This window comes from Eulemur rufifrons, chromosome 15 (genome assembly GCF_041146395.1).
Source record: "Eulemur rufifrons isolate Redbay chromosome 15, OSU_ERuf_1, whole genome shotgun sequence".
Classification (NCBI taxonomy): Eukaryota; Metazoa; Chordata; class Mammalia; order Primates; family Lemuridae; genus Eulemur; species Eulemur rufifrons.
In genome coordinates this window covers 55,368,623-55,380,202 of record NC_090997.1, presented here as the reverse complement: position 1 = coordinate 55,380,202, position 11,580 = coordinate 55,368,623, and the positions used below count along the sequence as shown (strand labels likewise).

The 11,580-nt window shown below is 38.2% G+C and overlaps 1 pseudogene; it reads right to left on the bottom strand.

Moving 5' to 3' along the window:
- Positions 1–2,202: 2,202 nt before the first annotated feature.
- Positions 2,203–3,264, bottom strand: LOC138395918 (arginase-2, mitochondrial pseudogene; annotated as a pseudogene).
- Between the last annotated feature and the right edge of the window lie 8,316 nt (positions 3,265–11,580).

Here is an 11,580-nt window from a genome sequence, read left to right as displayed (position 1 = left end):
AGCTGTAGATAAATAGCTCATAAAAAATGATAAATATACCAGATATCAAAATAGTTTAGTGGATAAATATATTTAATAAAACCTGTGAATTTATCCATAGAATAAAATGGAGTGGTAGAAGACTAAATATTCCCACCAGGTAAATAATACATGTGAAGTTGGGGATAATGCAAACAAACTCTAAATATGCATAAAACATAACCAACTAAATACATATTTACTTAAGAGGTCCCATAGAAATTTACACTAGATGATTACTAATATTCATATAATATTAGTATGGAACATATTAAAGGGCATTTGGTCACACATACCAAACATGCAAAGACTATGAATGACTATTATATATCAGCTAATGTTAGTTTTTCACGATGCTATGTGAGACCCCAAGAGAGGTAATTAGACATTATGGTAGGAGGAGGTGACTGGAGCATTATCTTACAAAGCAACTGATATTTGTGGCAATATGATAAATTTATGAGCACATTTGTGCTCAGAGCCAAATAATTAGAACTTAAGCAACTGATTAAAAAATTATTTGAGGTAAGGTCAAAAGAATGATAATACAAATATAACATTACCTTCCTTAAAGGAAACTTGCTTTTCTTTATTTCAAATGCCACATATATAATTAAATTTAAAATTCATTCATTTATTCCTTAAACAGCAGTGAGTGAGCAAAATGATAGAAACCCCTGCACTTATCAGGACAATAAACAGTAAGACATATGATATGTATGATATATCATATGGGGAAAAATGAGGCAGGAGAGAAAGTGGAAAATCAAAACAAGGCATCCAGGAAGTTGACATTTGGAAGACAAATAAAGGAAGGAGTAAGCTATGTAGAGAGCTGGGGGAGCAATGGGGACAGCAAGTTCAAAGGCCTTGAGGTGGGAAGATGCCTGCCATGCTTCTGGAAAGCAAGCAGGCCAGTGGCACCGTGGTAGAAGGGCAGAGGTGGGAGAGGCAAAGAGAGGACGTGTGGTCTGGTAATCTGCAGCATACCATGGAGTATACTCAGCTACAAGAAACAATGGTGACATAGCACCTCTTGTATTATCCTGGATAGAGCTGGAACCCGTTCTACTAAGTGAAGTATCCCAAGAATGGAAAAATAAGCGCCACATGTACTCATCATCAAATTGGTTTCACTGATCAACACCTAAGTGCACATATAGGAATAACATTAATCGGGTGTCGGGCAGATGGGGGGGAAGGATGGGTATATACGTACATAATGAGTGCCATACACCGTCTGGGGGATGGGAACGCTTGAAGCTCTGACTCGGGAGGCGGGAGGGCGGGCAAGGGCGACATACATAACCTAAACTTTTGTGCCCTCATAATATGCTGAAATAAAATTAAAAAATAAAAATAAATATTTCACCTTTCACTCTGGGATGCAGCATGTGCTATCATAAAACGTAGCAGGTGGCGGGGGTGGGGCAAGTTAGCTGGAAGGAAGGGTTGGTGTCGGGGGCAGCAGAGAACACAGCTGGTTACGCTGCTTTTCTTCTGTTTGAAAGCTTAAGCAGAATTATTCTTATTGATTATCCACAAGCCTGCTTTCACGGGAATGAGTGAAAAAATAAAGCAGGGGTCCAGTCACAAGACCTGAATTCTGACAGGACACTGCCAAGACACTGATGTTCCTCTCCTCCCTGCACCCCCAGGATCCGGGGCCTTCTCCTTTACCTTTATACGAGAAAGCACTGGGTGAGGGTGGGCTTAATCTTATTTTATTTTTTAATTAACTTTTAAACTGACAACTAAAAATGATATGTATTTATTGTGTACAACATGTTGTTTTGAAATACATATACATGGTAGAATGGCTAAATTGAGCTAATTCACATATGCATTACCTCATACAATTATCTTTTTTTGTGTTGAGAACACTTAAAATCTACTTTCTTAGCAATTTTTTTATATATCAACATAGTAAATGCTGTTTATGACTTCTTTAAATTTACATAGTATTACAACATATTAATACCCTGTGAACTGTGAGAAACCAAATACATTTACAGTAGTATAATTTGGTCACCAAAATGGAGAGAGTAAACTTTACAACTGTGAGAATGCACAAATTTTCTTGTGAAGGTAATACTGACCCAGACAACCATTTAATATCTGTCCCATCAAATGCCTCCCAACTCTGGGATGCCCATTGGGAAACATGTCGGTGCACGGTATTTCCTAAATTCTCACACTTGCTTCATTTTCAGATTCATCTGGTGAACGGAGAGTAGGAAATTGGTGATAGACAAAGTGCCCTCCTTCCCTGCCTGACCCAGATTTGAAGCAATCACATCCACTGCCAGGCTGGCTGTAGCCTTTGCCTCACCTCTTAGGTGGCCAGCTAAGGACTGACTTCAATGAGATCCAGTGCTCGCAGCAACCCTGTATGATGGATTTCCTCAGTAACTTGCATGCCTTCTCCAGAAGTCAGTCCCCCTACAACGGGGGTTCCTGTGGCTAGAGCCACTGCAGGGTCAAACGCATCAAAACTCAGATGGATTGGCTTTTGTCTTTTGCCAATCAGCAGATCAAATGTCTTTTCCACGACCTCCTGGATACCAAGCCAGTCAATGTCTCTCGTGAAAAAATGCTGGATATCATCACAGTTCCTTAAAAGAAAATGTTCAGGAGGGTCCACATCTCTTAGGCCAATATGCACCATACTTGGAGAAGAGAGACAAGGTTTGATTCAGGAAGATCCTGGGAGTTGTGGTGCCTTGTCCTGCAGTTCTCTGAAGAGAAATGAAACCGGCTGTGGGTAGAGATTTTCAGACGAAGTGGTAAAGGGTGTGTTCATGTCAGCATGGGCATAACCCAGATGACATAAAGGTCTGGGCAGTGTCGGGTGTGGCCACTAATAGTACCAATTGCTGGGCTGTGGTTGCCGCCCACCGGACGCAGCTGTAGCCACTCAGTATTGCTCCACTTACCAGCTCAGCCAGTTCCTAGTTGGCGAGGCCCACAGAGGGTGGATTCGCTATCAGATTGTTATGGAGATCATCTTTGGGGACTGGAGTAAAACTCAAATCTCCCAAGTCTTTTAGGTGGCAGCCCAAACTGAAGAGCCTTTTCATCAAGCCAGATTCTCTTATGGCAGTTGGACCATATCCCACTCCCTTTCTTTTGTTCTGTCCCTGTGAGAAATGGGGCTTCTGTCACAGCCACAGAGTAGACAGATTTCTTCAGGACAGAATGCACTTACGTCAGGAGGAGACGCAAGAGGCTGCTTCTTAGGGACATGATGATCCAGCAGAATTGCCCAAGCAGAGGCTGCTCACTGCTGCTTGAAGCCTCCAGTCTCTTAGCAATTTTCAAGAATTCAGTACATTATTAATTAACTCTAGTCGCCATGGTTTTAAAATTCTAACTTCCCACAAACAAACATTAACAGTCGGAAAATATACCATGCATTTCAGATTTCTTCACCCAGACCCACTCAGCAGATTTTATTTTGATGAAATAGAATTTTAAAACATACTCTATACTCATTAAAGTTGCCTTGCTGCGCACTTCCACTCCCTCTGCTGGTTGTGAAGACTGAAAACCCACAATGCGCACATTGCCCTGCGGGTAGACTCAGAGAGCACCCCGACACGTGTGGCTTTGACATCGTTTAAGCCAGAGGAGGAACAAAGTCAAACAAGCAGTGGGCACTAATCACACAACCTGACAAAGTGAAATTTCATTGTCTGCCCTGCTCGTGATGGAGCTGTGGGGTCAGTACTGCAGCCCCTCCTTGCACAGATGATGAGGACGAATTCCAAAGTGGCCTCCCTCAGCTCCAGGTCAGCTTGCCACTTAGGGCAGAGTCAGGGCCAGAATTCTCATGTGCAGCTTGGAGAAATGCTCTTAGTGCTTGTCACAAATAAGAATACTTCATGGAGAGTGAGACTGTGGTTAGTAAAGAGTCAATGTAGCTTTGGTTGTCGTACTCCTTTCTTGTGAACTGATTGCGAGTGTAAAGTAAGCTGGTGGGAAGGGGCTTGTCTCAAGTCCTTAAGAGGCAGAAAATGTTCATTTCTTCATATGACAGTAGAATAGCAAAATCCCAGCTTAAAGTCATATAGCTTACCCTCCTAATTTTTTAAATGACTACTCTGATGGATTTTAAAAATCTGATTCCATAAAAATAAACACTGAATCCTAAAACTTTGGTCTTTGAGTTTTAATGTCTTTCCCTCTATGAGACAATGAAGGAGTCATCTCCACCAGCAAAGCGTTTTTCCCATGGTCTTGTGTGTGCCTGGTGTCACTTGGGGTCCTATGCCAAGTCAAATAAAAGATGTTTGTAAATAGTTTGGGAAGATATTAATATGTGTACTTATTGTTTAAGTAATTAAAACATTTCTTACACCCCCACTTCCAATGACTAACACTCAAAATAAAAGCAGATTCATTTTACATACGCCACATTTCCTGAAAAAGCCAACGAATACAAGGCATATATCTGTCAGGGTGTATGCACAGTGTTCATGGCTCTGCACGTCTTTGCAGGAGGCAGGGAGCTGGAGGAACAGCTGTTGCCATCCTCTGTCCCACAGGTGATATAGGAGCTGTGTTGGTGCCAGCAGTAGAGGAGAAGACAATGCCTGGCCTTTGTCTCTTGAGAACGCTGCTGGTTGTAGGACTTAGGACATCTTTTAATTTTGCCTTCTTTTTTGTTTGTTTTAGTTTGGTTTTTTGAGACAGAGTCTCGCTCTGTTGCCCAGGCTAGAATATAGTGACATCATTATAGCTCACTGCAACCTCAAACTCGTGGGCTCAAGTGATCCTCCTGCCTCAGCCTCCCAAATAGCTTGGGACTATAGTGCCCACCACCATGCCCAGCTAATATTTACATTTTTTGTAGAGATGGGGTAAGGCTGGTCTCAAACTTCTGTCCTCAAATGATCCTCCGCGATTGACCTCCCAAAGTGCTAGGATTACAGGCATGAGCCAGCACACTCAGCCTGCCTTCTTCTTTGTATAATAGCTGTTTGTGTACTTTTCTTATCGCCCTTTTTGGTTATGGGCTCACTGAGGGCAGATACGGTGTTCGTGAAATAACTAAAGAGTTATATATTAGGTCCTGAATGTTTGTTGAATGAAAAAATTTAAAAAGGTATTCATTTGAGACTTTTCCAAAGTATACCAGAAGCTATGGATTTCCTTTTATCAATAATAATAATAGCTATATTTATTAAGCATTTAAAATGTGTCAGGGACTGTGCTAAGCTTTATAATTATTTTCCCACTTACTCCACACAACTTAATGAAGTAGTTCACTGTTATCCCCATTTCACAGATGAGAAAAATAAGCCTTAAAGAGATTAAATTACTTGCTAAATTGTTCAGCTGAGAACTGTGCCCCAAACCACTTATATTCTCTTTGATTATTGTTTTATGAAATGACTTGGCCATGTGAGGCAGTGGTACCGGGAAAATGGGGTCTCATTTTGCTCTGAAACTCTGTTTTAAGCCCCCTTTCCAAAACAAAACAGGATATATTAGCAAATAGAAAATAAATATCCTTGGATTTACAGGGATCCAAATATCTGGAATGCCTTTGAAGGGCTTTTTAAAATATCTTTATTCATTTAATAAAAATGCTTGCAGAGAGGTGCAGCAGATGTAGAAATGATGGTCAAGGCTGAAGGGTTCATTAGCACCAGCTAGAACAGGGGGCACAAACACTGCCTGAGGTCAGTCTAGGAAGCCTTCACAGAGAAGGAGACATTTTAGAGGTGTATCAAAGGACATTTGGAAAGGAAGTAGGAGGAGCAGAGGCACCATGACAGAAGGACAGCATGAGGAAGAGTTAGCATGTGTCCCTAGAATGAAAGTTATTCAATCTCCATCCTCAGTGAATATAATGCATATGTGTATTTTTTAAGGATAACGAAGAAATCCAGGTGCAGATTTCTGTTTTAACAGATAAACAGACATTTTACCTTGAATAATCCATGCAATTTAAGATAAAATGTCTAGCTAGAGCAAAATAGAGAACTGATGAATCTTGGTGGACTGATTGAGACTGGTTGGTGGAGCTGGCTAGAATGCTTTGCTGAGGGACCAGTGTGAGTTAGTCCTTTGTATGCCATTGGGCTCAAAAGAACTGAATGAGAGCAGATAAATGGATCAGGGAAAATAAATCCCTAAATCCCCCCATCCTAATCCCAATCCCAAACCCAGTCCCATTATGGGAATAGCAGCCACACATGTCTCTGTCTTTGAAAAACAGAATTATCAGAATGTCACTGGGAAATCATGGAATTGCACACTTTTAACATTTATTTTTGGCTATGGTGTAGCATAGAATACAACCTGCAAAGTTAGAAAGTAAAATCACAAAGGCCTCTCTCTGAGTTGCTTGACCAGCCTGTATACTGATTTAAACCTTCAGAATTAGCAGAATGGACAAAGTACAGTTTTCTAAAGTAATTTCAATTACTTATGATTTTGATATGTTTCATTTATCAAATTTTATTAAAATTGCATACTTATCCTTCTTTTGTATTTAAACATTGCATGCTAACAGTTGTAATATATATATATATATACACACATATCCTTTGGCTAATGTTTGAAATTTCTTCACAAAGTCTGTGAGATCTGACTGGCTTATTGTTTACCAAAATGTTTTTGCTGAAATACTAATTCCCCTATCTCCAAATATTTGGACACTGTTTCCTGTTCACATCTTTAATTGTCTAATGTTAACATTTTTTAACATACCTCTTCTCCTTATGTCAAACATACATGCTGTCTTAAATGTAAATGTATATGTAGCCTGTTATAATCTTTAGATGAGATCATATCCACATGAGCTCTTGGTTCAGCATGTGATAGGGGAATGTACATTGATTTTACAATGCTTTAGTAAAACTATTTCCTGGATACTATTCTCACATAACATGATCAACTAGCAAAGCATCCAAATTGCTTATTGCTTTTCAAAATATTTTACATTAATGAATTGGAAAACTACTTCTCAAAACATATTTCTAGGTATTTAGTTTCTAGTGTGTGCTAATTATTAACATAAATTTTTTAAAAGAAAAAGACTATTTGCCACACATTTAACACTAAGGAACTAATACAAATAATGAATGTGTGATTGCTATATGAAATTTTTTAGCAAGTGCCAGGTCTAATTCCCTTTAATAAGTGCAGTTGAATGAAGCCTGTTTAATTGATAGAAGAATACAGCACTTTCCTGGTTCTCTAGCAAGTCAAAGGGCTTGTCCATTTTCTTGACATTGTATTTACTTAAATGAGTTTATCTAAAGGGAAAGAGCAAGGTTGCAGGCAGCTCAGAACAATGTAGTAATTGTCACTAATTAAGTGCCCTCAGCTGTGTCTATACTGGGCCACTGTTTACTTGCCTTATACATGCTCAGCTGTAGGTAGCCACACTAAAAATTCCTCCACTTATTACCTCCCCTTGCTATTTTAATTTCTATGTGGTGAAATATTGACAAATATGTCAAACTTGAGTTTCACACTTTATTCTGTGAATAAGTAAACTGAAGATACAACTATTCTCCCTTTTTTTGAAATTTCTGTATAGAAAAAGTCTCAGGGTGGATGGATATTGGCGTTTGCTTACGGACTGGACTGATAAATGATTCTGAGGAACAGAGATTTAGACTGACTGTTCCTGGAGTAGTGCCATACTGGTCCTCAGCCATCATCATACCTTCACACATGCTCTTTATAACCATTGCATGTGATTCTCAAAGCTAGCTAGGACTTCAGCCAGCACCTCAACCAGCAAGAAAGTTTACTGGGACTTGTAGACCTGATCTATTACTGGGATCTATTTAGCATCATATTTTAACCATCATAGCTTTCAGCCTCAGAGATGTATGAGTTAATTTTTGCCACCTTGAACAATATTCTTAAGCTTTCTTTGCCTTAGTTGCCATGTCTGTAAAAAGATGAAGACTAGACCAATGCTTCTCAAACTGCAATATGTACATGAGTCACCTGAGCATCATATTAAATTCAGATTTGGATTCAGAAGGTCTGCAGTGGGGCCAGAGAGTCCATGTGGGTTTCCAGGTGCCAATCCAAGATTGTATATGGATTTCCAAGGGAATAGTTAATCTCTAGTGAGTCCTCAATGCTGGTATTCTCTCATAAGACCTTTGCTTATCAAATATATTTTATCCTAGATCATGTGATGATCTCACAATGTACTGATTTTTGATTATCATTTCATGGAGTCTTATAATGTCAGAGAACAAGATAATGAATTAGAGTCTAAATTCAACCATCAGGCTATTTTATAGGTTTTAAAATTCCTAGGTGTACAATAATAGCAATTATAGAAATTAGATGCCAATACTGTGTTCATGATTTTATCATGAAAAACTAAATAGTAAAAGAGTAGATGGCATCTTCATTATCACACCATTTCAAAACTTTATAGGGTCACATGAAGTATCCTTTAATGGCAGCTATTTCATTTTCTTTAATGTGTATAACTACATGTTCTGAGAATATTATGAGCTTTCAAATATTTATTTGCAAAAGGTTACACGTATTTTATTTTGATAACATTGATTTTCTTTAAGATATGCCAGAATTCTGGACATCCCCTTAAAATTTTCTTCACTTCTGCCTTCTGACCACATTTCTATCTACAATACCATCCCTTACAGTAGAGATATCTCCTGCTGGAGTCCTTTTTATTTAATTCAATTGTACAGGTAGACTTTTAAGAACAGCAGAAATACACTCAGAATTTAAAAGGCTCTGTGGTCTCTTGTTTCTTGCGTTGTTATTTTAGCATCTACATTCAATTTCAAGATCAGCTTGACTATTTCATATTCCTATAATTTTATAAATCTTGAAGAATAACATACCTCTTCATCTCTTGATTTTATTGCACCAATTGCTAAGCAATGGTATGAAAGATTTTAACAAAAATATTCATTTCACGTTTTTCTTTAAGAGATCAAATGGGATATAAGCAAATATAAAAAGACAATGATTGTTTCAAATGTTGTTCAAAGCATAATATGAAAGGCTGGAGTAAGGGTTTATGTAGATAATGCATTCATGATTGAACTATTTGTATATTAAATACAATGTTAGGATATAAATTAACTTAAGCTCTTGAAATTTATAGACGAATTCAAAAATGTAAATCTGCTCAGAAAAGGCTATTTATCTCATTCGTTTGTATGGTAATTGATGGTTCATAATGAAATAATCTGATGCACAGAGCCCAGCTAAATTAGCCTGCCCGTAATGTACTATCTTGAAGTGACTTCACATTCTCATTAGAGCCTTTCTAATTTCTAAAGCAAAATTAATGCAATTAGTGATCAAATCAATACATATTGATCATGAGTTTCATGAAAATATCAGGTCAAAAAGAAAGGGCTTTTTAAAATCATAGAATTAATATAAGAAATTTAAGTTGTGGAAAAAAACAGCAGCTTTGCGCTATTTTCCATTGTAGCTACTATTGATATGAAAGAGGCAATATTACTTTACCTTTGTTTGGATGAAATTCAACATAATGTGCTATATCCCAGTCCCTTCCCCTCAACACATTAATACTGTATTCATTGTCCATATGGATTTTTCTCTCCATAAATATCCAAAAGCAAATTTTTTCCTCATGGTGTAGAATTTCAGATGACTAATTACTCAAAAGCATTTCTTTCTTTTCACATGCAAATGTAAGCAAGATTCCAGGGAGAAGCACACCCCCAACCCCTGGACCCAGTAAATGTACCCGCGATGGAGTAGGCTGCAGTTAAATGTATGCAGGAAGGACTTGAAGCCCAGAATAAAAAATCAAAACGAATTTGTGGAAATCAAGGGACTGTTGCTTTTCTACATACTAATCAGCTTATTTCAGTGTGAAATAAAATGATACTTCTAAGAGAAAAAAAAAAAAGACTCAGTCCCAGGAACACCCCTCACCCCTAGTCAAATGGATTCTGAGATGTGGTTCAACTGGTGTCTACCCCTGAGGTGTGAGGGGAAACTAGTGCTGAACTCTCTTAACTGTTCAGCTTCTTGTTCTAAAAGTCAGCCATGTAGATCTTGGGAGAAATTTCTGAGTAAACCAGGAAAAAAAGATTATATCATTGGGTCAAATCTGCCTTTGAGATCCTGCAAAAGCTAAGCTGGGGACAGAGACTAGATTCAAAGCCACAAGACTATGGGTTATAGTTATGGCCAGCTAATTTGCTTCTACATCCTCAGCACATGTGAGGGTATGAGCCACTTTTCCTAACTCATACTTCATGACTGTATTTCCAAAAGCTTTATGGCATGTGAATAAATTCCCTTATTGTCTGTGATAAATTTCAATTGCTTTCTTTAAAAAAAGGTAATTAATTTGAAGTTTTTCTTGCAATTTTCACACCATATGAACATGAATAAAGCTTTTCATGGCATATAAATTTATAAACTGTAATGACTCCAAAGAATGACAGTGACAGGTGTACATTTTATTTTGTTTACAGACTGGTCCCATTTACTTGCAAGTGATTTCACAGATTTTAAGTTCAGCTATTTATTTATTCATGGATATGAAAATCTTTGGTTCTTCTGATGAAGTGGCTTGGTGGAATTGACATAATATCATCATTAATATCACAGTTTTTGAAACTAGAGGGTATTGTTGGTGAAAATAATAGATTTATATTTGCTAAGCCACTTTTTAATTTCCCTGAAGGAATTAGTACATGTGTTGATAGGTGTTTGCAGATTACTACTTAGAGCAGCATTCACTTGCTACTGGCCCCATGTGCTGCTTTGGCAAAAACGAATTCCATAGATAAATATGAAGTTGGGAAACGCTTCATAGACTCATTTATTTTGTGGGAAATTTTACAATGCACATTAGCCTAATGAAGCCTTGAAAAGTCCGGCAGTGAAGAAGCCTATTTAACATTATTTGGCTCAACATTTCCCAGATTAATTTAGTTACCCAATCTTTTGTTTTTTCTTCTTCTGGCATCTATTAATGCCCCCTTGGATCTACTTTGAGATACTCTGATTTTGATTTGGTGAGTGGTAGGGAAGCCATGAAGTCCGAATTCTGGGAACAGGCTGAATGACAATAACCATTTCAGATTTGACTTTGGCCATCAGAAGAGAGCCAGTAAATCCAGTTCATCAGCCTTCTCCTCTCCCTGACAAAGCCTTATTCCTCAGCCTAAAATACATTGATTAAACGAACCAGTAAGACTGGTAAGAACTGGTCCTAGTACCAGCTATTCAAGAATCTCCTAATTCCTGAGGAAAACCAAATAACTCTTATAAAAATAAATAATACATATTCTTCATAAAGAATGCAGATAAGCACAGGAAGAAAAAAACTGCCCCAGGCCGGGCTGGGTGGCTCACGCCTGTAATCTTAGCACTCTGGGAGGCCAAGGCGGGTGGATCGCTTGAGGTCAGGAGTTCGAGACCAGCCTGAGCAAGAGCGAGACCCTGTCTCTACTAAAAATAGAAAGAAATTATCTGGCCACCTAAAAATATATATAGAAAAAATTAGCCGGGCATGGTGGTGCATGCCTGTAGTCCCAGATACTCTGGAGGCTGAGG